Here is a 26,278-nt window from a genome sequence, read left to right as displayed (position 1 = left end):
CAATTATTATTTTACATTTATTCATATGGCACATGTTATTTTGTATTATATATCTAAGCATGTATAAACATAAAGACTATGACAGGAAATGAGAATATTTCTAAAAGCCAATAAAAATCTTAAAAAACATAATTTTATTTTAGGAACACAAAAATAAAAATATATACTCATGCTTATGATATGTTATCTAAATCATAATGTCATATACATATGCCATTATAAGTTATTGATTCTAAATATATTATTTTTAAAGATATACTACAAAATATCAACAAAATTAAATCTTATAAAATAATACTTAGTCACTGAAATATTTTTATTTTCAATATGCTGTACAACCATTTTAAAGCATTGTATGATCTCCTACTTCAGAAACAAGTTATACTAAGAATATTTCTAAATTTTCATAATGAACTAGGGCAGCATTTTAAAGAGTGTTCCAGAAAATATCAGTCTCTCCAAATGTTCTTTTTTTAAAAAATGAGTTCATGATATAGAGATTAAAAATAAGCATACAAAAGGATGTTTCATATCATATGTCATTAGGGAATTGCAAATTAAAACAACAGTATACCCCTACACACTCATTAGAATGGATAACATCCCCAAACTGACAATTCCAATCGCTGGCAAACATGCAGAGCAACAGAGCTTCTCATTCATGCTGGGAGGAATGTAAAATGGCACAGCAACATTGGAAAAATCATCTGTCAATTTCATATTAAAATACAGTCTTTCTTGGGGTGGCTGGGTGACTCAGTTGGTTAAGCATTTGCCTTAGGCTCAGGTCATGATCTCCTGGTCCTGGGATCGAGCCCCGCATCAGGCTTCCTGCTCAGCAGGGAGTCTACTTCTCTCTCTTTTTCTCTCTCTGTCCCTTTCCACTGCTCATTCTTTCTCTCTCTCAAATAAATACATAAAAATATTTTTTAAAAATACAGTCTTACCATACAATCCAGCAGACACACTACTAAGTATTTACCTAACTGAACTGAAATTGTATGACTCCATAAAAACCTACTTGTTGGTTATAATGACTTTCTGTATCATCACTGAAAACTAGAAGCAGCCAAGATGTCCTCTGATAGGTGAATAAACTGTAGTACATCTGTACAGTGGAAGACTGTTCAACAGTAAAGTAATGAGCTCTCAAGCTTTGAAAAGACATAGATAAACCTTAAATATACATTGTATGTGGGAAAAAAAAAACAATCTTAAAAACCTACCAAATATGTAATGCTGATACAACATTCTGGAAAAGACAAAACCAGAAATAATAATCAGATCAATGACTGTCAGGGCTCAGGAAGGGAAAGGAACAGAGAACTGACTAAGTGATGCCCAGAGGATTTTTTAGAGCAGTGAAACTATTCTGGAGGATACTCTAATAGTGAACACAAGATGTTCAGCATTTGTCCAAGCCCAGAGAACTTTACAGCACAGAGTAAACCTACGGTATGTACATTTTTTTATAAAGTCATTTAGGAGGTTGCAGATCTCAAGATGGAACACAAAACATGACAAGAGAATCTAAAAATATTGCAAATATATGAAACAATCTCACTTAAAGGGGTAGGGACTGACCTAAGTAACACTGAAAATAAGTTGAGTCTGCATGACTAAAGATAGGAGGAACTTCTCTCTCCACAGTGGAATAAGTTAATTCTGATACTGCTATACTTGAGTACCAGAACTCAATAATTGAGTAAATGAATGGCAAAGAGGGATCTAGGTTTATCATGTTAGAGTGGAAGCTGATAGTTACAGAGGCCAAAATTGTGCGTATGGTAACGGATTAGGGTAAGAGACATCTGTATGAATACATCTGTTTACAATCGATATAAATGATTATGTATATAATATAGTGTGTGTGTGTGTGTGTGCATGTATCTTCATGCTCTGTCAACTGTACCACAGCAGCAACAAGCACACTCAATGCTCTGATATTGATTTCAAAAGGAATAGGAGAAACTGGGCCCAGGGAATATGGGAACACTGTATTGTATTTATAATAGGTTTACAAATCTAAAAATTTTCTAAAATTGCAAGTTTAATAAAGCAATCAATGTAATAAAAGCAAAACAACCAAAAAATGTTCAAATGTTGAAGTCTGAGAAACCTAGCATATTAACAACCACCTCTAGAGAATCAACATGCACATTGGCACCTTAAAGTCCTAAAAATTTCCATGGACTAGATGACTTTTAACCTCGAATCCAACAACTTTATTTTCTTATAATTAACTTTTAAATTTCTGTAGATTCAATATTCCAAGGCATACATTTTATGAAATAATCAGTGAGGGCTTTCATTAGGACCAGAATTGAGATTTGAATTTAAGAAATACTAATACATATACACTTCCTCCCTCACTCTAAACACCAAACACAATAAATATTTGATTTTATTTGGGTATAGAAATTATTTGAGTAGAGACTACATCATAATTTATCAATGCAATATACAAGACTGTAATATACAAGAGCGCTTAGCAAACGTCAGCTGGGTGGGGACAATGAGGGCAAAAACAGAAAACAAATTGCAACATGAAGTGGGTTGTTTATATTCTCTATGCCCAAGAGGGAAGCAATTATCAAACTGAGAGTCAGGCACACATGATGAGTTAGATAGAGTAAGCAATAAGACGGATGAGTTAGAGTAAGCAATAAGATGGAGGGCCTGGGGGGGAGGGGTGCGTAGATCAGTTTCCAGTTACCGGGCAGTTTTCAGTAAACTCTGGGGAGGAAAGTAATATGTCAAAACTAAGAGTGATCACTGACATAGCTCAGAACCCCAATGACATTGCTAAGAGCTCCTACAAGAGGCCATAGACGAGGGTGTTTCCTTTACCTTTGAGAAGAGGGATGAGCAGCAGTGTCTGGGGAAAAGGGAAGGCAATGGGAAGTAAGAAGCCAGTGGCCCGTGGTGTGGCAGTACACAGAGTACACAGGGTGGCAGAAACCGTGGCTGAGATGAGGGATCAAGCTGTGGTCTCTGGAGGAGCAGCCCTGTGAGCAGCAGGCTGAGGTGAGCATGAGAAGAGGTCTGTTACAGAACGTGGTGCTACGGAACTGAAGGGGAGCAGCAAATGGGGACCCAGGAGGGGAGCAGGCCAGTCATTTGAACAGTGAGTGGCCTAGGAGGAACATTAAACCGGATGAGCGACCTCATGTAGAGTCCTCAGAAATACCCTAAATGAAGGAAACCCATGAAAGTGGATCAGAAGGGCCTTGTCTATGCATGTCTATACACTTGTCTATGCCTGTGTGTATAGGGGGAGTAGGTATCCACCTAGTAAAATCCAGACCTAGATGTCTATAAGCCAAAATCCTGAGCCCTGGGAACATTGGTTTTACAATGAAAAATTGATTTCCAGCTAAAAATTTAATTATTTTCTAAATTAAAAGGTGTCAAACAGCTAAGCATTTAGTTTACTTGACTCTTTATAAAACTTTTCAGTCTCTTCCTTTTATGTCAGTATATCTATGCTTAGCAGTATTACCTTATGTTTTAAATTTTTAAGGAAGCTTATTAATTACTAATTCTTCTACATCTAAATGTTAATTACCAGGGTGCCTGGGTGGCTCAGTCCATTAAGTGGCTGTCTTCGGCTCAGGTCATGATCTCAGGGTCCTGGGAGCAAGCCCTGCATTGGGGTCCCTGCTCAGTGGAGAGCCTGCCTATCCCTCTCCTTCTGCCTGCCTCTCTGCCTACTTGTGCTCTCTATCTCTCTGCCAGATGAATAAATAAATAAATCTTCAAATAAATAAATAAATATACATATGGATGGATGTTAACTCCCAAACAGCACTTGAGACTCTAAGGGTATTTCCAAACTTCCCAAAAAACAAAGTAAAATACACCAGTTCTTAATACTACCAGGGCCTTTTTATACCTGCTTCTGACTTTGTAAATATATTCCAGATGAGGCTATCTTCCAGGTTCTAAAGCCAGGGGCATATTATTACCATTAGTTAACTGTAAGCCAATTGATTATACTGACTGTATTTTGGTCTAGATATTTATATTTACATATGTATAACCAAGGGACTAAATTTCCAAGAAATTCTTTTTAAATCATGGGATGTGGGCCTGGCTGAAGGGCAAGATACATATCAAGCCCAGTGGTTATACACTGAAGAATTATCCCACTTGAGATGGGAGGGATAGATTCCTATATTCTTTGGAGATAATGTTTTAACGCACGTGACAAAGTAGTAAATAGTTCTCACCTATATCATGAAGAAATATTTTTTAACCACTCTTTAGAAAAAAGTGTTCTGAAAAAAGTGTATCTTCAATTATTAACAGTATGACTTTGTAAAGTGATAACTTATAAAAATTGATTTGATAAGCACTATGAAGAAAATATCATCCTCTCAAATATCTCACCAACAGCTCACTGATGCTTGAAATTTACTCAGTGGGAAAATGCTATTTTATTACACAATTACCAAGAAAAACTCATATGCAAATCCCCTGTGTATTTGTCTAAATATTCATATCCAACTAAATTCATATAATGTATAATATGGTTGATAGATATTTCCTGGAATCAAGTCAGGCTAGAAGGTGAACTCGATTTCTAGTTTCCAAAAGATCAGCTTAACAAGGCAAGGACTTTTTTTCTAGGCTCCAGCAACTGCTAAAACCCAAGAATAACTAGACTCTCTACCATGCTTATCCATGGTCACGTTATTGTGACGGTTTCTGATTATTCTCTCTACTTTCCTATCATCAAGTGTTCTAGCAAAAACCTTCTCCCAGAACACGTGGTTCAGGAGCTCTGAGATTACGCAAGATAGTGCTACACTGCACATACTACACATGCTACTTAGGACAAAAATCACACATCTTACCTCGATTGCCAAAGTAGTAACTTCAGTTCTCTATTTTAGATAGTCCAAGCATAATTTTTGTGAAAAATAAAACATTATAAAGTAGCTTTGCAGAATTAACATTATAGAATGAAGAGAACTAATGTCTCTTGATATAATAGCCTCAGACACTATATTCCTGATTCAGTTTAACCTTCATCACAAATAGCTTGAGGAAATTACTAGTATCCCAATATAGAAATGTGGAAATTGAGGCACCTGGGTGGCTCACAGGGTCCTGGGATCGAACCCCACATCAGGCTCTCTGCTCAGCGGGAAGCCTGCTTCCCCCTCTCTTTCCTCCTGCCTCTCTGCCTACTTGTGATCTCTCTCTGTCAAATAAATAAATAAAATCGTAAAAAAAAAAAAAAAGAAATGAGGAAATTGAGACCCAGGTAAGTTTTCTTTTATAGCAAACCTAGTCTCTGGCTACCAGAGCCAAAGTATGACTCTGCGCATGTGTGTAAAAATGGTACCTGCTCATTTCATTATATATGTCTATTTACCTCACACATGTGTGTGGTCACTTTGTGTAAACAAAATATACACCAGATATACATAGATACAGATTATAGATATATAGACATCTGCCCAGAGACAAACATTAGATAAGGTCCATTACTTAGTATTTTTAATGAATGCAGATATATATATGTGTGTGTGTATATATATATAATCAATTTTATAATATACATTATATTGAACTACATTCAATAGACCTGAAATACTTTATAATATGTAAAAGTACTCTTTTGTTTGATCTAGAATACTTGTGTCATCTAATATGTTAACAGCTTTAAATTATCTAATTAAATCATATTATTAACTACTTATCAGTACACAAAATAATAACAGCAATTTCTTTTTTATTGTGTGGGCATTCTAGTGGAAATTTGTTTACATTTTGCAATATTTGGATAGGCAATAATGTCTCCTTGTGAATTATGAGTCTATGTTTTAAAGGAAAACATTATTTTAATTATAGAAACTGAAATGGAATATAAAGGCTAGCAGTGTAATTTTATTTTAATGATCTCAATTTAAAGAAATACAGCTATCATCTTCTTAAAGCTAGTAAGATTTCAATCAACTGTGCTTCCCAGTATAAAAGTATTCATCTAAAGTGCTTGTTTCTTTCCCTGTAGACAAAGGAAAATTACTGGAGCAATGGTAAGAGAGATCAAACCAAATAACTTTTAGGGAGAATGAGCACCTACAGTCTCATTTGACCAACCCTTGAAATTTAGCCTTGTACGTGGTCACAAAATCAAGTATCTACACAGTTTCAGTGAGAGCCTAAACCTCTCCCAACCAGTGTAAGGTCCTATCCCAGGTGTCACAGTGCCTAAAATTATACCATTAGGGATGCATTCTTTTGAAAGCAGAAAAATCCTCTTATACAAATGACAGGTGCTCCTAAAATGTATGTATTTCCTGAATATGTGTATTTCCTGGATACATTATACTATCACCAACAGTTTGCCATAAATTAACATATTATTTTGCTCTCTTAGACACATGACTTAGAGCAACATGAAGTTGCCTAGAGTCCAGACAGAAAAGTGGAAATGGGAGGGCAATTGCACTAGATAAATTCTTTTCATCTCATGTGACAAAAATCAAAATAGAAGTAATCTGAGCAAAAAGTGAAAGGAATTATAAGGCAATGGAGTATCTCACAGACCATTCGGAGAACAGCATAATTAAGCTTTGGGAAGAACTCAGACCAGGGATTCAGTGACAACACTATTTTGCCATCCTCTACCTCTGCTATACTCCAGCTATGTGCTTTATTATTCTCTCTTTGAAGACCTGTCATGCAGCCTACATGGCAGAAAAGCTAAGAGCAGAGAACACGTAGTGCTACATCTTACACAAACAGCTTATAGAGCTTCAGCATCCAGAAAGACTGCGTGACCCTGCCTCTGTCCCAAGGCTTAACTGTTGGGGGAGAATTAGGCTTCCTCTTGAAAGTGGAGTCCAACTTCAGTAAGCTAGTTGCTCCCGTACTTAGTTTCAGTGCAAAGGTAATATATTCTTCCAGTAATGGAGATTGCAGAATCTCAGAAAATTAAAGCTGGAAGGTTTATGTAAGATCCTCTAATCCAATCTCAGCACTAAAAAGAAATGAGCTATCAAGACATAAAAATATATGGAGGAATCTTAATGCATATTATGAAGTGAAAAAAGCCAATCTTAAAAGACTATATATTACATGACTCCAACTATATGACATTATGAAAAAGGCAAAACTATGGAGAGGGTAAAATCAGTGTTTGCCGAGGTCTGGGAGAGGGGAAAGATGAATAAGTAGACCACAGAGGATTTTTACGGCAATGATGATATTCTGCATGATACCATAATGACAGACACATATCATTATATATTTGTCTCATAGAATATGCAACACCAAAAGTGAATCCTAATGGAAACTACAGACTACGAGTAGTTATTGTTGATCAGTTGTACCAAATGTATCACTCTGGTGGGGGATATTGATAACAGGGGAAGTTATACATGTGTGGATGCAACAGATATATGAAAACTCTGTAGCTTACACATGATTTTTCTGTGAAAGTAAAAGTGCTCTAAATCTTAAAATTTAAAATCTTAAAATACATGTATAAAAATGATAAATTCTACTTTAAGGAAAAATATATTTACATTTCTACCAAGAATTATCAGACTGTGTATTTGTCTATATACTTCACAACATGGACTACAATCATGATTTATATTTTTTTAAGTTTTATTTATTTATTTGACAGAGAGAGAGAGAGAACACATGCAGAGGGAATGGGAGAGGGAGAAGCAGACTCCCCACTGAGCAGGAAGCCCAACTCGGGGCTCGATTCCAGGACTTAGGGATCATGACCTGAGCCAAAGGCAGACACTTAATGACTGAGCCACCTAGGCACCCCTCATTATTTCTATTTTAGGCAAGAAAACATGGCATTTCATTTTGAATTTGTATTTATTCAAATAGAAGTTAGATGGAAAATTCCTTATTACTGGATGGTGCCCCTAAGACCATCCTTAGTTTCAGCGATTTGGGAAGGACTCACAAGAATTCAGAAAAGCTGTTATACTCATGATTATGGTTTGTCAGAGAGAATGCAAACAGTTCAAAATCAGCAAAGGTAAAAGGTACACAGAGAAGAGTCCAAGAGAAATTGGGCACAAGCTTCCAGGCATCCTCTCCTAGAGGAATTATACGGATAGCACTTAATTCTATTATCAATGACATGCAACCTAAAGAGCATTACAGCCCAGGAAAGCTCAGGAGTCTTGATCTCCAGCAGTTTCAGTGGGGGAAGGGGTTTAAACATGTAGGCATAGAGCACTGACTTTTCAACGTGAGCTCCTCCAAAGCCCAAATTGATAAAGTGGCCCAAGGACTCCTCGTAAATCACATTGTTAGCACCAACTATCTGAAGTGGTCCAAAGACCCCAGGGTTACAAATACACCCTAATCAAACATATTCCAAAAGTTTAGAGATCCTCTGTTAGGAGCTGACCATGAGTGAGTCCTTTCTTTGGAATGTGCAGAGCCACATAGCCTTGATTTACTGAGTCAGCTGGACTGCACAGGCCACCCTCTTCCATCCTTGGCCGGCACAGATGGAAAATTTTTATGTAGTTCAATCTTAATACTTAATACTGAAACATCTAGAACTCACCAAAATCCTTCTTATCTAGCATTTTCATTGGCATTAACTAGCAAGTTAATACTAAATGTAGACAGAACAAAAATTTAAGTTATCTCCATTAGTAGTTATAGTTGGGAGAAAACTGAACCCAAAATTTCTAGCATAAACCTATGCTCTCTGCCAGCCTAAAAGTTACCTATATTCATGAGCTTTGGCCATTTTTGTCCTTGAAAAATGGCTCTCCAGCTGGCATAGATCCATATCTTTGATCTCCCAACACAGATCTGTGCCAGATGCACAGCCAAGGCAGCTGTGGGTGCTGGCAGCTGTGCAGTGGGAAGAGTGTAGATAAGTCAGGTCCAACAGGGACTTTGCTCTGCCCAGTATGCACCTGGGTTACCCTACACCCTGAGGAAATACCAGTGCCCAGACCCATTAAGGTCACTCTGTAGCAGGAAAATCAGATCAATGACACTCGCCATTGGGGCTCCTAGACTGGGCAGGTCCAGATTGTTCTCTGTGCAAAAGTACCTCAACAAAGGGAAAAAACAGACTGAATTCTAGCCTAAACCCTATTTGCTAAACCTTGAATGCTGGCACATGAAGCAGTTATCTGGAAGAAGGGTCACCTTTTTCTAAGCCTCACAAAGGTACCATGTGGACTAATGATGACTCCTAGTGGAGAAAGGCACCCTCTTATGTCTCTTCAAGTTGGCCAGATGAGTGGAAGACAATCTTCCTCTTTTTCATAGCATCCTTATTGAAGAGGTGAGGGGGGGAGCTAAACTTTGCTTGGATTTTAGAAATAAACTTGTATTAAATTTGTGCTAAAAGCAGTAATAAGATTCTAAGTTTTTTCCTCAAATTTTCCATTCTGTGCAACAATACTCTGAAGTTTCTACTCATACTCTAATACGCACGGGTCCATTAATCTAATAAAGAGTGAAAAAGTTGTCAGAATCCTGATGAAACATCACACATAATGCCAAATTAACAAGACTCTTAATGTTACCGTAGAGTAATCATCTTGTATGGCAAAATGTTTATAATCTATTTCAATATAGAGAAATTTCTTGATGGAGTCCTGTCAATGTGGGTTGAAGTATTAGTGATGTCTAAATGTAGCAACAACTTTGTGAGTTCTTTTTGGTGTTTTTCAAAGTGGTAATTATACTGACATTGGAACATAATTTCTAAAGACATGATACAACTTCATGACCATGTTGATCTTTGTCCATGAACATTCATTTTATTTTTTCCTGCCAATGGCTTAGTTCCACCAGGACCATGTTTTGCATTTCATTCTGTTTGCTTCCAGGAAAATTCAACTGTTTCAAAACACTAATCCTTCCAAAAATATTTTTCAAAGTACAATTATTTTATAGCTACTTTAATTTTGGTATATTTGTGATATATGATTTTAAAATAGATGCTATAAAGCATTTTCTGCATTATCTTATGTTTTTAATAATTTTATTTTATTTTTTTATAACAGCATATGGATTTTTTAATATTTAAAATTGAATTTGCCTATGCCCTCATTGAATAATTATCATTAAAAAAACTCCATAACTATCTAACACACTTTTAATAATTTATTACCTACTGGGAATTATTTGAAGTGACTTACAATTTTGAGATAATGCCAAATAGAGTAATCAGGATAAATACACAGAAGCAGATAATGCTAAAACTGTGCCAAGGTATGTGCTTAGTGATTTCCATTTCTTTTCTCCTTTAATTCTCACAACTATATTATACAGCAAGCATTAGTCTTCCCATTTTAGAAAATGGAAATCATGGCTCAAGGACTATAAATGATGTACTTAGGATCATATGACCAGAACATTCTAAAAGCAAGGCCCCCATATAGGTCACTTTAGTTCTAATCTTTGTCCCTGGAAACAGCATTAGGCCACCTCAGGAAGAAAAAAAAAAATCTAAAAACGTGTTTCTAATTTCTTTACATAAAATACAGCATTCGTGTTTTCTTTTGGAATCATTGGAAATGATTACATCTATATTTAATTTAAATACATCTATATACCTAATACAAGATGAAAATTAACATTTCTCAAGCCATCTACAACACAATGATCAGAGTATGGTGTTTAAAGTGCAGGCACTGGGGTGCCTGGGTGGCTCCGTGGGTTAAGCCTCTGCCTTTGGCTCGGGTCATGGTCCCAGGGTCCTGGGATTGAGCCCCGCATCGGGCTCTCTGCTGAGCAGGGAGCCTGCTTTTCCCTCTTCCTCTGCCTGCCTCTCTGCCTACTTGTGATCCCTGTCAAATGAATAAATAAAATCTTAAAAAAATAAAAATAAAATAAAATAAAATAAAATGCAGGCACTGAGAGGCTCTACTCCAGAGGTACTAAATCTCTTTCTCTATTTCTTAGGTGGGGGTGGAGTGGGGAAGAGGAGGGGTGGAGTGTATGCACTGACAAAAATGTTTCTCCACATGACTCTTGAGTGTCAAATTTAGAGATACACTGTAAATGACAGTCTAACAGCCTGAAAGAAGTGCCATTGCCATGTGTCTTTTCTATAAAATTCAACAAGACCCATGTGCTGTAACACTTACAGTTTTGTCAAGCTCTTTATCTCAATGTTGGTATATTCCAATCCCTTATCAGACTTTATCATGTTATCAAACTTTTGGCTTTGATTTTATGATGATTTGTCTGCTGCTTGCTGTTATGAGTATAATGTCTGTTCCTCTTTTTATTTTTCTCTTTCTAGTCTTCCCTTCCTCTTCTTTTCTCCTTTTTAATGTTAGTGAACAAACAGGTCAGCTAAAATTCTTCCTCCGGTATATTTATGCTGATCTCTGAAATATTCATTTATTTCTTCTCTCTTTTCCTCAGAAATGAGTGCAATGAGTGCCAGTCACAAGTAATTTTTTCTCATTTAGCTAGTGATTTAGTCTAGAATGGATTTTATGTCACAGAGCCATAATCATCATCCTTATTATTGGGATTATTGGCCCTACTTAAAAAATAAGTAAACACTAATAATGCATACTGACACTAACATATTTCATTATTATTGCCTTTAGCATTAGTATTAATAATTAAATATCATGGGCTAAAAGTAAGAGACAATATTTTTAACTATGTATTTTCACATACACACACACACGCACACACCCCGCAAAACTGACATTCACAATGTTCTAACTGGAACATTTTATAGAATCCAGATCAGATTTCTGTTGCATCCCTGAGTATGCAAAAAAAAAAAAAAAGAAATCCACCAAGCACCCACCCTCAGCACTTTCCCTCCATGAGAATAAGCCTCATGCCCCATCTGCTATTTTAATACCGGTGGGAGAGCACAATCTAATCAGACTCAGGCAGCTTCAGCGGAGTTATCCAAGCTGAGGGCATAACATTAAATCATAATTCAGCAAAGGCATATCTGTGGGGGGCAGAGATAACACAGTCCATTTACTTTGCTTTGTGATGATCCAACTTGATATGATGATAGAATTTGAATCTAGGAAAATGAAAAGGCAGTATGTCCTTTCCCCTAGTCTCTCAAATATCAGCTTCTTTATGTAATCCATTGATAAATGTTAGGTCACTTCAAATTCTGATTTAATTTTTCAAGTCTTTATAGTACAGTATTGATATCTTCTGAAGTAATGTGCATAGATATTAAATAACAGTGCAAATTCTAGGTATATGGAGATAGTAGTCATTCTGTTTGAGAACAAGCATGACACCTTAAGGTCAATTCAACTTAGTGAAGTTAATGACAAAGTAATTAGATAGTCACAAACTCACAAATTCCACAAGGAAAATGTGTTAGTAGGTATTTCTGAGTCTTTACACTTAATTTCTTTCCTTGACACATTTCCATATATTTACTCTGCCCTGTAACCAAAAGTATCCTCAGCACCAAAATAATGCTCCTATCTGTCACTTTGGACTTTTAATTTTGTAACTACATGTCACTAATGCATAAAAATATTTCCTCCTGTGGAAATTCCACCCCTCCCCAGGAAGAAACATCTTAAATACCAAGGGAATCCAGAACAAGAATTCAGTATACTGGAATTCAAAGTCATTATTATCCCAACTATCTCTGGGATTCAGGAATATTTTTCTCTGTCCCTCCTACCTGAAATCTTCCTTTCATTAACATGGCTCTCTTAACATCCTCTCCGCATGTGACAGTTGCCCCAGCTCTCAACCTGGCATCAGGATGTCTTAGATCATTTCAACTATGATCCAACCTCATTTATCTTTCCTATGTTACTATCTACTCTAAGTATAGTCTTTGTTCTCTGAAAAAGGTCTCATATCCCTCTTTTTGTTCCACATAACTGGTAGCTTTTATGAAGCCTAAAGCTCTTCCAATCACCAAGGAAACTGTAGACTAGGTGGAGTAAATGAAAAATACTCTAAAACATGAAGGCCTAAAATTGCTGTAGTTCAAACTGTGAACCAAATACACACACACAGAACCCCCCCCCCCAAAAAAAAGAAAAAAAAAAAAAGAAGGAGGGAAAGAAAGAAAAGAGAAGAAGAAAAGAAAAGAGAAAAGAAACAACTTAGAGATCTCTGTTTTTATGGTAATGGAGTTCAGAGAGAATTGGTGACAAACTGTTAACGTCTTTCAATAATTAAAAAAATAGGAAGATCCTAGTAAAGAAAAAAAAAAGTTCTAGGTCATTTATGCTCATTATTTGCTTGTAAAAACTCCAGCATACCCATGGAAATCTATTTAGTTTTAAGACAAGTGAAAGGGTTATCAGAAAACTGTCTTCACTAGGCACAAAACAAAGAAAATTAAGGAACATTTTCACAAAAAGTATACACAAGTTTCATTAGTCTTTGGATTTTTCATTTCTATTCTTTGTGTGATTAATGGATACCCACTTTGTTTTTTAAGTGCCACAAGAGGTTTCAACTTTTCAATTGAAAAGTAGAATAACCCTCTAGACACAGGATCCTTTGCCCTAAAATTTATCTTGAAATGAGCTAGACACAAATTCAGCTCATGTGTATAAAAGCAAATTCACAGAACTGTTTGGTCTTGGTTTCTAAAGAGCTCAGATCAAAGTTTTCTTCTCCCACTGTAAACCATGTGCTGTCAAGCCAAATAAATCAACTATAGCAGGTTCTATCTCTCTGCCTGTGAAAAAGGAATGATGGTCATTTCTTTTAATTTTATGGGAAAGCATAATATCTGTACATAATCAGGGACTCAGTAAATAGGGATTCTATTTAGAAACTGGATTTATTATCATTTAAGGTATCTCTTACAGATGTCTGTCTTGATTTTAAGTGGAATATTATAAAAGAATTTTTTTTTAATTTTAAGTGACCATGCTTTATTGTTCTTCATCTTGAGTACGTTTCTAGAAAGACTTGAGAACCACTGATGATAATATTTGACAAGAAATTGCATTATGGTCATGTTATGGTTTTGGTATGGTGGTTTTTAATTTATAGACATTATGTAAATTAAACTGTAATGTCTTTGCTCTTTTAAAAAATTCCAACAGGACACAGAGATCTGAATATAAGGATATTATCACAATTGTGGCTACTGTTGTTTAGAGTTAAAAATTATTTGGGTTTTTTTTTTTGCCTCCACAAATTAGAGAAACCCCAAGTATAGTGCTCAAGAGTGCAGATGCTGGAGACAGATGGCTATATTCAACCCTAGTCCTCCTGCATATTTGCTGTGGGACACTGTGCCATTCATTAACATCTCTATTTCTCCATTTTGTATTCGTACCATCAGCAATAATAACAGTATATTCCTCAAAACACTGATAGAATGATTCAATTTTACTAATATTTATAAAGTGCTCAAACCATACCTGGAATATTGCCACATAAGTGTTAGATATGTAAATTCAATATTATTACTGCATTTTATTGTCACTGATTGTTTCAGTTAACCTTTTTTTTTTTTTTAAATATACTCCACATGCTATCTTCTTGCATCTCTGATCTTCAATTTGGGATAATTTTCCTTCAGACTTTTAGATCTTTAGATAGAGCACATTAGGAGTAAACTGTTTTTGTTTGCTAAAAATGTCATTCGCCTTCCCTTTTTATATGCCATGCTTTTGCATACACAATTATATTTTATATTCCCTGAAAACACGAATGATATTATTCTCAGGTCTCAGAGCTTCAATTTTTACTATTAAAAAATTTGTCAATCTAGGGGCGCCTGTGTGGCTCAGTGGGTTAAAGCCTCTGCTCTTTGGCTCAGGCCATGATCTCAGGGTCCTGGAATCCAGCCCTGTATGGGGCTCACTGCTCAGCAGGGTGCCTGCTTCCCCCTCTTTCTCTGCCTGCCTCTCTGCCTACTTGTGATCTCTGTCAAATAAATAAAATCTTTTAAAAAAACTTTGTCAATCTAACTGCTATTCTTTGGATATCTTTTCTGTCTCTCACATATATACGTTTTCTTTTTCTTTAGTTGGTTCTTTTGGTTTTTTTGATATTTTGAAGTTTCAATACCATATAGCTCATTGTGGATTATGTTTCTTTACTCTGTTTGGAATCATTGAGTTCCCAAGGTCTAGGGATTGATGATTTTCTTTAATTTTAGAAAATCAACAGCCATTTTCTCTTTAAATCCTAAATCATTCCAAGTCTTTTTATTTTCTCCCACTAGAAAGTTTGGTAGATCATCCCGTAATTTCATATTTTCTCTTTTTTCCTAGTCCAATGTATTAATCAGAATAATTAAAATCATTCTTTAATATTTATTTATTATTCCTTAATAATTTGGATATTCTTTATTTATAGATATTCAGATCACTATTTTTTTGTGTCACTATACACACACAATCTGCTACTCAACCTAATTTAGTTTCAAATTTTAATTATTGTGTTTTTAGTCCTAGAACTTCTATTCAATTATTTTGAAAATCTACTTCATCATCACTTACAGTCTTTTATTTACTCATTATACTTCAATCTTCCTTTTTCATTTCTTCAAACAATGTCTATGCTACATCCTTAAATTATCTTATATCCTTGTCTAATAATTCCAAAATTTGCATCCATTTTCTATCGTTTCTTCTGGTTTTTATTTTTTCTCTTTGGTGTAATCTGTATTTTTTGACTACTGGTTCTTGGATCTTTGGCTATGAAAATTGTAGGAGACAAGCATTAAAGGTGAATTCTCCCAGACAAGACTTTTGTTTGCTTCAGTAGGTCATCCAGAGATACTTTCAACCCTCTTTATTCACTTCCAAAGTGAATAAAAAAAATTCTTCATTTAAATTTATTTTTAAAAATAAGTTCTCTCAGTGGGATTTTTTTTCAGTATTTAAATTTATTTATTTTTTCAGCGTAACAGTATTCATTCTTTTTGCACAACACCCAGTGCTCCATGCAATACGTGCCCTCCCTATTACCCACCACCTGTTCCCCCAACCTCCCACCCCTGACCCTTCAAAACCCTCAGGTTGTTTTTCAGAGTGGGATTTTTAAAAACCCTATAGATAGTATGAATTCAGAACAGAAGTCTCAAGGTGAGCAAACTTATGGTTTTAAATGATCATGAGTGATAAATTTCACCTACTCAGTACCTTCTGCCTTACAGCAAAATATAACTGATGGAGGGGAGGCGAACCATAAGAGACTATGGACTCTGAAAAACAACCTGAGGGTTTTGAAGGGTCAGGGGTGGGAGGTTGGGGCAACCTGAGGGTTTTGAAGGGTCAAGGGTGGGAGGTTGGGGGAACAGGTGGTGGGTAATGGGGAGGGCACGTTTTGCATGGAGCACTGGGTGTTGTGCAAAAAGAATGAATACTGTTACGCTGAAAAAATAAATAAAATGGAAAAAAAAATATAACTGATGAAGGCCACAGCTTTATGATACTTTCCCTTGGGGAAGTCCTGGGCTTTATTACCTCTTCTCCAAGCAGCCATCAGAGTGGATCTCAGGAACAGAAGGAGACCTCCAACTACAAAAATAAAATCTCAGAAAGCGTAAGAAACCTTCAGGACAGAAGCAGGTTTGCAACACAGCTTTCCTCATTTTCATTCACTTTACCTACTTCCCTGTCCAATGGTTCTCTGAAGATTCTCTACTACCATATTAACTCAGCGATGTCTTTTTAAATTTTACTCAATACTTATTTATTTTGGTTAGCAGAATCATTAAGGCTACCCAGTCAATCATATTGAAAGATGTTAGCTAGTATTTCTTTATAATGAAAATGTGACTTGAAACTCTTTTTTATCCTCCTGATTTTTGGCTGACAATTGTCATACCTTAGAATATAGTCCTAAGAGTTAAAAGTGATGTTTGAGTCTAGAGTATCCATTTAAATTGAGATAGCCAGGAAAATCTCTAAAGAATTAAGATAGCTCTTTATTTTAGTGAAGAATTGTGTATATAAGCTATTCTCCCAGCTATTTCTGTCCATATTTCTACCCTCTTATCCCCATAAAATAAAAATCATAAAATTAAATCATAAAATTAAAATGCAACAGAAAGAATTCAGTGAAGTACAAGTTACCACCATAGACTAAGGTAAAAAGGCTAGAGGTTGTCAGAAAATATGCAAATAAGTAAAACTTTGGTATTATCTTGGAAGGCAGTTGGTGGTGATTTCACACACACACAAAATCTAAGCTAAGAAAGCTTCCCAGGCTGCCTCAGAGAGCCATAGACTCTAAATTAGGTGTTAAAAAAGAAGCCTTATTGCCTAAGAAAACTTAAATCAGTACACATTAGTTCAATCTGATGTGGGGCATGATTGAAAAACAGACAGATGGGACCCTGTTCATAGTTCAGAACTCATCCCGTTTCCATCTGACTTCATTTGATGAGAGGATGTGCTTTGGCTGCTGTAAACTAACTGTTTAGAATTATTTTCAACTTATTTGATAACTGGTCAGACTGAGTCTATATGAGATGTATCTTACACTAAGCTCCACAATACAAAATGACACCCTGAGAAAAGGATCGACATTTTCCTTTCTTCACCAATTTGAGGCCTACCATCCATCACAAACATTCAAAACTCACCTCACTTAAGTTTTTATCTGATTTATTTTTAAACCTAGATCTCTTTTACATAAATGAAGTGTAACTATTTTTTAAATTAATTTATCTATTTTAGAGAGAGAGACAATGAGAGAAAGTGATGAGGAGAGGCAGTTGGAGAGTCCTAAGTTGAGTGTAGAACCCAGTGTAAGGCTTGATCTCAAAACCCTGAGATCATGACCTGAGCCAAACCAAGAGTGGGTTGCTTAAATGACTATGCCACCAGGGTACCCCAAAGTGTTAACTATTTTTTACACATGCCTTCTCAGACAGTCCCTACACATCAATGTCTTTTTCCTACTTTGATTTTAACTTCTCTTCGTAGAGAAAAAATATTTTCAGTGTTTTTTCTGTTAACTTATGATGTCTGGTATTGCAAATACATTCAATAAATATTCAATAAACATTGTTGACCAACAGTACAAATGTAAATCAAAAAATCAAACCACATATTATTTTCTTTATCTCAATGCCTAAATAGCTACTAGAACAATTTGAAACTTTGAAAAGTGACATGAAGGTAGATAACTAAAATTTGAAAGTGTATTACCCAAAATACATTGTATTTTTCAAACAAATTTGACATTTTTCAATTGACATTCTGATTAAAATGAAAATAGTTAAACTATAAGGTTTACAAAATTTTAATCTATTTATTAAAAATCTGTTAATAATCACATTACACAATTGTTTTCTTTTAACAAAGTATTTTTCCAACTAAGTAGCTAAAATGATTTAATGAACCAATTTAAGTTGCATTTAACATAAGCAGTCCAAAGTGTGTTTAAACTAACGTTACTATTATTCATAGTCGTAAAAACAATACTTGGAAATATTCCCAAGATTTATTATATTATGTGTGGGAAATTATAAGTAGTCCTGGATCAAAGGATATGAGAAATGGAGGGGGGAGATAAGGCATGAGAAGTGGCCAGTTGACGGAGGGACATCTATTCAAGCAGTGAGTGAGCATTAAAGTGCTTTAGCAGCTTATGTTCACTGAGGACTTATTACATGTTAGGAATTTTAGTAGGATAAATGTGCAAGAGATATTGACCTAAAAGTTAAGAAGAAAAACTTTTTAAAAATTTATGTGAAATCTTTAAAAGTTAGGACTCTGAAAAACAACCTGAGGGTTTTGAAGGTTCAGGGGTGGGAGGTTGGGGCAACCTGAGGGTTTTGAAGGGTCAGGGGTGGGAGGTTGGGGGAACAGGTGGTGGGTAATGGGGAGGGCACGTTTTGCATGGAGCACTGGGTGCTGTGCAAAAAGAATGAATACTGTTACGCTGAAAAAATAAATAAAATGGGAAAAAAAAAGTTAGGAAGGGAATTTTTTTAAAGATTTATCAACCATTTGAAGAATGATTTAAAAGGAATTGTAGGGTTGAGAGGGTAAGATTGACATCAGATAAAGTAACTAGACTATTGCAATCTTTTCATTTAAAAGATAAATTAGGTTGATAGCAGACAAAATTGGTAAGAGCCTCAGATTTGAGAAGTATTCTAAAACTAGAATGGACAGGGCTTACTGACTGATCAAAGATGGGAGAACATGGATTTCTTTTTTTTTTTTTTTTAAGATTTTATTTATTTATTTGACAGAGAGAGATCACAAGTAAGCAGAGAGAGAGAGAGGGAGAAGCAGGCTCTCCACCAAGTGGAGAGTCTGATGCGGGCCTCAATCCCAGGACCCTGAGATCATGACCTGAGCCGAAGGCAGAGGCTTAACCCACTGAGCCACCCAGGTGCCCAGAACATAGATTTCTTCATGCTCAGGACAGGGATTATTACATAATGACATAGGTTCTTTCATATATATTTTGACCTCTTACTGGTTAAAATGTTTTCATTGTTAACCCTATTGAGGTTGGCAAAAATTTTAAGATGGCTTTTCCAATTCCCATTATCTGATATACACACCCTCTATGTGATGGATTTTGTTCCCATGATTAGTCTTTTTTACATGCACAACTGAATTTAGTCACATGAACTCTAAATCTGAGTCTAGAAGTCAGAAATGAAGTCAGAGACTCAAAGTATGAAAGGGATTTGATGCAAGATAAATTCTATGTTGTTGGCTTTGAAATGGAGCCACATGGAAAGGAATGCAGGTGGCCTCTAGGAGCTGAAAGTAACTCTGGATGTCAGCCATGAAGAACTGAATCTCACAACCCCAAGAGCTTGGCAAAAGACTCTGAGCTACTGATGAGAACACATCTGGCTGATACCTCAATTTTAGCTTTCTGAGACACTGAGTTGAAAACTAGCCATATCATGCCGAAACTTCTGACCTATAGAACTAAGAAAATGAATGTATTATTTGAAACCACTAAAATGGTTGGAATTTGCTGCACAACAATAAAAAACCCACATTCAAAGCTAAAATACCCATATTCAAATAAAAAATAAGTCAAGATAGAATTGTCAAAATTGAAAGTCTATAGCAAAACCATGTAACCAGTATTGATGGGCTCCCTCTCCACTAGCTCAAACTTAGGTATAACCCTTTATCTACTTAAGTAAAGCCATTAACAGAATGTTCAGAAGAAAACACATACTTTCAAAAATCAAGTACAGGAATGAAATATATTCTGGGTATAAGCAGAAGTGCAGAATTTATAAAAATTAGCTAAAGTCTAGATTGTCATTATAGTTATTTTAAATTTTAAATTTTGCTAAGAGTAATAATATAACCATGATACAAAGAATTTGGAAAATAAAGGAAAAAGTGCATGGAGCTAAATAATATTAGTTCAACAATAGTCTGTGACAGAATGTTAATCATTTCTATCAGAGACATTTTTCTATCATAAGGTTTATATATTGTATCCACAAGACTTTATAGGCATTTTGTAATTAAGAATCATTACACACACAAATACCTACACACATGCACTCCCACACACAAAATTAGAAATCCTTCTTAATTTTTAATATAATGATTTTTATCTTACTTCACTAGCTTCAAAATAATCATGTTGATGGTTACATCATATTTTATTCAGTGAGTGAATAATATTTTACTTAAATATATCTTTATTGATGGGTTTTAGTTTTTTCCTAAATTTTACACTGTTAATAATGCTGATTTATACTACACTGAAAAATACTGTTTTTCTGCTTTAGGGTAAATTTCCTTAAAAACAGATAACCAGAAATGAAATACTACATCAAAATATCTGAACACTTATTTTTCAAAAGGGACTCACAAGTAATAATTTGTATTATTATTTCTACTAGAACAACATTGGGCACTAATATTTTTATGGAATGAGTAAATGACTAGGAAATAATAATTGGCAAATATAGCATTCTGGAAATTCTAGCTACTAGAAGTGACAGAATAGCCCCTCTCAGACCATCTCACCAATAATAATTCTAAACTTTGAAAAAGGGTGTTAGAAAGAGGAGGGCTGTTTACACCACTGGAGAGTCACCAAAAGAAGGTAGAAACTTAGGAATTTGACTCTTTAAAAGATGGGAACTTTAAAATAAACAAGAAAATAACTTTTAAAAGAGGAACTGTAATAGATAAGGTCAACATTTAAATAGATTTTTTTTTCCCCTGAGAATATTTCCTAGAACCATGTGAAGCAAAACACCATGAACTTGCTGGCTTGAGGAGTTAGAATCTGGAACTGACAACTAACTACCAGAGCAGCTATATTTAAGGGTGCAATTCCCAATAAAAAGAAAGTCGCAGAGAAAAGTGCACGATGTGCATAAAAGCTCTCCTCAAATCCTAGCACTGAGATATACCTTTTTTTGGGCAAGTCTCCAAGGAGCCCTGAAGGAAAACAAGAGCTGGAATTCTAAAAATGCTTGGTAGAGATTTCAACAGCTGACCACTGCAAAGGAGACAAGGTTTGTACATACTTTGATTCTTGCCAGCAGTATGAAAAGCTAGAAAGTATTAAAAGTAGTCAGAGGGAAAAAGAAGACACATAGCATACAGAAAACAACCTAAAATAGTAGAACTTGAAAACATGAAACAGCTTTAAAGGAAAAAAGAAAAGGAAAGAAAGAAAGCTAAAAATCTAGAATTCTAGATCTATATTATTATGCCCAAGTTTTTGTGTCCGAGAGACCACCAAGGAGCCAACACCGATGCAATCACACGAGGGTTTATTTGACAAGCTTAAGCTTGGGCCCAAGTATACCCAGCACAGCGGAGTAGGGACTTTGGACCCCAAACCGGATTACAGTGAGAGTTTTTAAAGGCAGAGTAGGGGTGGACTCGGCAGTACATAATTGGGCCAGGACTGCTGGCTCAGCAGTAGGTGAGGACAAAGGGGATGTTCAGAAGGGCTATCAGGGTTAAAAAGACTATAAGGATATTGGAGGCCTGGTTATTATCAAGTCAAGGCCGTTTCTCCCTCTGATGAGGCACTAACATGATAACAATTGGGAGTTTCCTGGTGGAATGTCACATTTCTCCTATCAAGCGTTCTTGTTAGTGAGATTTAGGTTTAACTTTGTTTCCATTTTCTTCTGCCTCAGCCTCAGCCTCCTTCAGTTTTATGGAGGGGAGAGTGATGTTAGGGCTAGACTCAAGGTGGGTACAGCCTTGTTTTTCTTGGCCTCCACAATATAACTATCTTTTCTCAAAAACTAAAGAATCACAAAACAATTTTCTGATCAATGAAAACAGAGAATACATGTTGCCCCCAGAAAAATGCTAGGGGGTATTGTTTAGGCTGAAGTGAAAAAGATTATCTTACAGAGCCCAGGTATAAAAGAGAGGAAAGTTACGATGGAAACAACTGGTGTAAGCAAGCTGATATGACTATATTAGTATCGGGAAGGTAGACCTCAAGATGGTTGTATTACCAGAGCTAAAGATCATTCCATAATGATAAAAGGGGCAATTCATCAAGATCTAACAATTTTATATTTTTAAGCACTTAATAATAAAGCCTCAGAACATATGAAACAAAAGACAACAAAAGTAAAGAAATAGCAGGGCGCCTGGGTGGTTCAGTGGGTTAAGCCTCTGCCTTTGGCTTAGGTCATGATCTCAGGGTCCTGGGATCGAGCTCCACATCGGGCTCTCTGCTCAGTGGGGAGCCTGCTTCCCCCTCTCTCTCTGCCTGCTTCTCTGCCTACTTGTGATCTCTGTCTATCAAATAAATAAATGTTGTTATAACAGTAGTAAAGGAAAATTAATAGTTTTAAATGCTTGTATTAGAAAAAAGAAAAGGGTTAACATCAATTATCTAATGGAGAAAGGGAATACTCCTCAGTTGATTTTTTTGAGGCCATCATAATACTGTTTCCAGATATTATAAGAAGAGAATATTATAAACCAATATAATTCATAAACATAGACATAAAAAATAAAAACCTTTAAAATATTACCAAATCAAATATGATAATATATTAAAAATTAAAATATAAATATATTAAGTACCAGTAGGTATTATTCAGGAATGACAGTTTGGTTCAACATTTAAAAATCAATGTAATTTCGACATCAAGAGAACAAAAAAGAAACATCATATGATCACTTCAATAATTACAGGCATCTGTCAAAAGTCCACATCCATTCAGTAAGAATTTCTATAAATAGAAAGAACTTCCCCCTCCAACTGAAGAGAATCATCCTACTGGAAATATATTAAATCTTGGTATAATGAGTAACTATCTCCTGGTATCAGGAAAAAGGTCAGAATACCCATTTTTAACACATCTTCCCAGGGTTGTACTGTAAATTCTAAAAAATGGAAAATACCAGAAAAATACACTAAAGGCAACATAGAAATGAAGATACTTACAAGTAAATTTAAAAATATATAAGTTCTCTATATTTAAAACCATAAAACCTGATCAGAGCAATTTTAAAGGACCAGAGTCAATGGAAAGATGCAGTTGACATTGAGTGAAAACAATATAGCTAAGAGGTCAATTCTCCAAATTTACCTGTAAATTCAAAGGAATCACAGTTGAAGTCATAGTGTTCTGGAAGTTTTTTGGTAGACATTTTCAACTTTATTCTCACATTTATATGAAAGTGCAAAGTCTTAGAATATCAGCTCTAGAGGCACCTGGGTGGCTCAGTGGGTTAAAGCCTCTGCCTTCAGCTCGGGTCGTGATCTCAGGGTCCTGGGATCGAGCTCCACATCGGGCTCTCTGCTCAGTGGGGAGCCTGCTTCCTCCTCTCTCTCTGCCTGCTTCTCTGCCTACTTGTGATCTCTGTCTATCAAATAAATAAATAAAATCTTTAAAAAAAAAAAGAATATCAGCTCTAAAGGAGGTGGAGCAAAACTTCCCAACCCTTAAATGTGGCCTACACTTACCGACTTCCTTCCAAAGAGCACCATATGGAAAGAGGGAGGGAAGAATAACTTTACAGTGGAGAAATCTGACAGTTATTCCATCATCCAGGTAATAAAGTTACTATTAACAATGGCAAGTTATACTGATGGCATGTGCTCTTGATATAATGTGATGAGAATGGCACTTAATCTTTCTTATCTGCCTCAAGAAATAAGTGTAACTCTCTTCTAATCATGGGGAAAGCATAAGACAACCCAAATGAGGGACATACTACAATATGTCTACTTGTACTCCTAAAAACTGAACATCTTAAACAAGGACAAGGAAGTTCGGGAAAAGTCAGCCTCCAGAAACCAAAGGAAACATGACAATTAAGTATAATGTAAAATTTTAGATATTATCCTGGAACATAAAAAGGACAATAGGTAAATTTAGGGAAATCTGAATAAAGTATAAATTCTACTCAATAATATATCAAGGGGCACCTGGGTGGTTCAGTCAGTTAAGCATCTGACTCTTGATTTTAGCTCAGGTCATGATGTCAGAGTCCTGAGATTGAGCCCAGTGTCAGGCTCCGCACTCAGAGTGGAGTCTGTTCAAGATTCTCTCTCTTTTCTCCCTCTGCCCCTCCCCTTGCACACTTTGTCTCTGTAAAATAAATAAATAAATATTCAAAATAATAATAATAAAATTCATCAATATTAGCTCATTTGTTGTGACAAATGTACCATACTAATGTAAGATATTAATAATTAGAAAATTTGTGAATGGAGTATATGGGAAACCTTTCCTTTACTCTTTGCAACTTTTCTGGAAATCTAAAACTATTTGAAAATTCAAAAAGCATATCTTTCAAGAATAGTCATAATAATCTTCAAAGAACAATCGCTGGGATTTCAGGGTTTAGTATAAAGCTATGTTAATCATACCAGTGTGGTATTGGCAGAAGGATAGATAATATATCAATAAGACAAGTAGAGAGTACAGAAATATATCCACAGAAACCCAGTCAATTGATTTTTGACAACAGTGCCAAGGTAATTAAATGAGTGAAATAATAGTACTGAAAAAACTTGTTACTGACATAGGGAAAAAAAGTCATTATCTCAACCCTTACCTCATAACATTTAGAGTTATTAATTCAGTATAGATTATTGACCTAAATGTATAAACTTCAACTATAAACCTTCCAGAAGAAAACAGAAGAGAACCTCTTTATGAACCTAGGGTAGGGATACATTTCTTGGAATTCAAAAAGCACTAAATTTTTTTGAAGCATTTTTTGTTTTTAAATTTCTTTTCAGCATAACAGAATTCATTGTTTATGCACCATACCCAGTGTTCCATGCAATACATGCCCTCCATAATACTCACCACCTGGCTCCCCTAACCTCCCACCCCCACCCCTTCAAAACCCTCAGGTTATTTTTCAGAGTCCATAGTCTCTCATGGTTCAAAAAGCACTAAATTTAAAAGGAAAATCTAAGCCCTCTGTTGTTGTTGTTGTTTTGTTTTTATCTTTGTTTTTTCCCAAAAGAAAACTTAGATGAAAGAAAAAAGTCATCTATAAAGTGGCATTGAATAGCTATAATACCTGCCTGGCAAAAAATTGGTATTTAGATTATATAAGAACTCTTACAAGTCATTAATGAAATGCCATACAACAATAAAAAATACTGGGCAAAGGGTCACCTGGATGTCTCAGTCAGTTAAGTGAATGACTTTTGGTTTCTGCTTAGGTCATAATTTCAGGGTCATGAGATTGAGGCCTATGTCGGGCTCCATCCCAGTGTGGAATCTATTTGAGATTCTCTCCTTTTCTTCTGTCCTTTGTCCTACTCACATGCTCTCTCTATGTCTAAAATAAAATAAATTTTTAAAAATGTTTTTACAAAAAACTGGGCAAAAATCTCCAACATACATGTTACAAAAGATGATACAAAACTGGCTAATGACTACCTGAAAATATGTTCCACAGTTTTAGCCATCGGGAAAAGGCAAACTGAATCCAAATTGAGATGTAATCAAAACCAACCAGAATTTAAAGGGTGAAAATAGTAAATGCTGATGAAGATGTGAAACAACAAAAACTCTTGATAGCTTATTTGTCAGTGTCTTAGAGAGTCAAATATAAACAAATAATAACCCAGAAATGCCACCGCTAGGTATTTACCCAAGAAGAATGAAAACACATCTGACAAGTTTATTCATAATTGTAAAGAAAATAACCATAATAGCTATTAACAGCTAAATTTATTTAAAAAAAAAGAAATTTAGGTATGTCCATAAAATGGGAATAATATTCAGCAATGAAAAGGAATAAACTATTGATGCATTATTTTGAGTAAAAGAATGTGGGAGGGGGTGTGCATACAGTATTATTACATTTTATAAGAGTTCCATCTCAACTATGGTAGGAAGACAAAAATGTTATCTCTGAGAAAG

General features: G+C 35.4%; 1 pseudogene; it reads left to right on the top strand.

The window, feature by feature from the left end:
• The first annotated feature begins 2,864 nt into the window (after positions 1-2,864).
• Positions 2,865-26,278, top strand: part of LOC123940702 — a 58,286-nt pseudogene continuing 34,872 nt past the window's right edge.

This window comes from Meles meles, chromosome 4, assembly GCF_922984935.1.
Source record: "Meles meles chromosome 4, mMelMel3.1 paternal haplotype, whole genome shotgun sequence".
Classification (NCBI taxonomy): domain Eukaryota; kingdom Metazoa; phylum Chordata; class Mammalia; order Carnivora; family Mustelidae; genus Meles; species Meles meles.
Note: the sequence above shows the minus strand (reverse complement) of the source record. Positions and strands in the feature narration are given on the sequence as shown.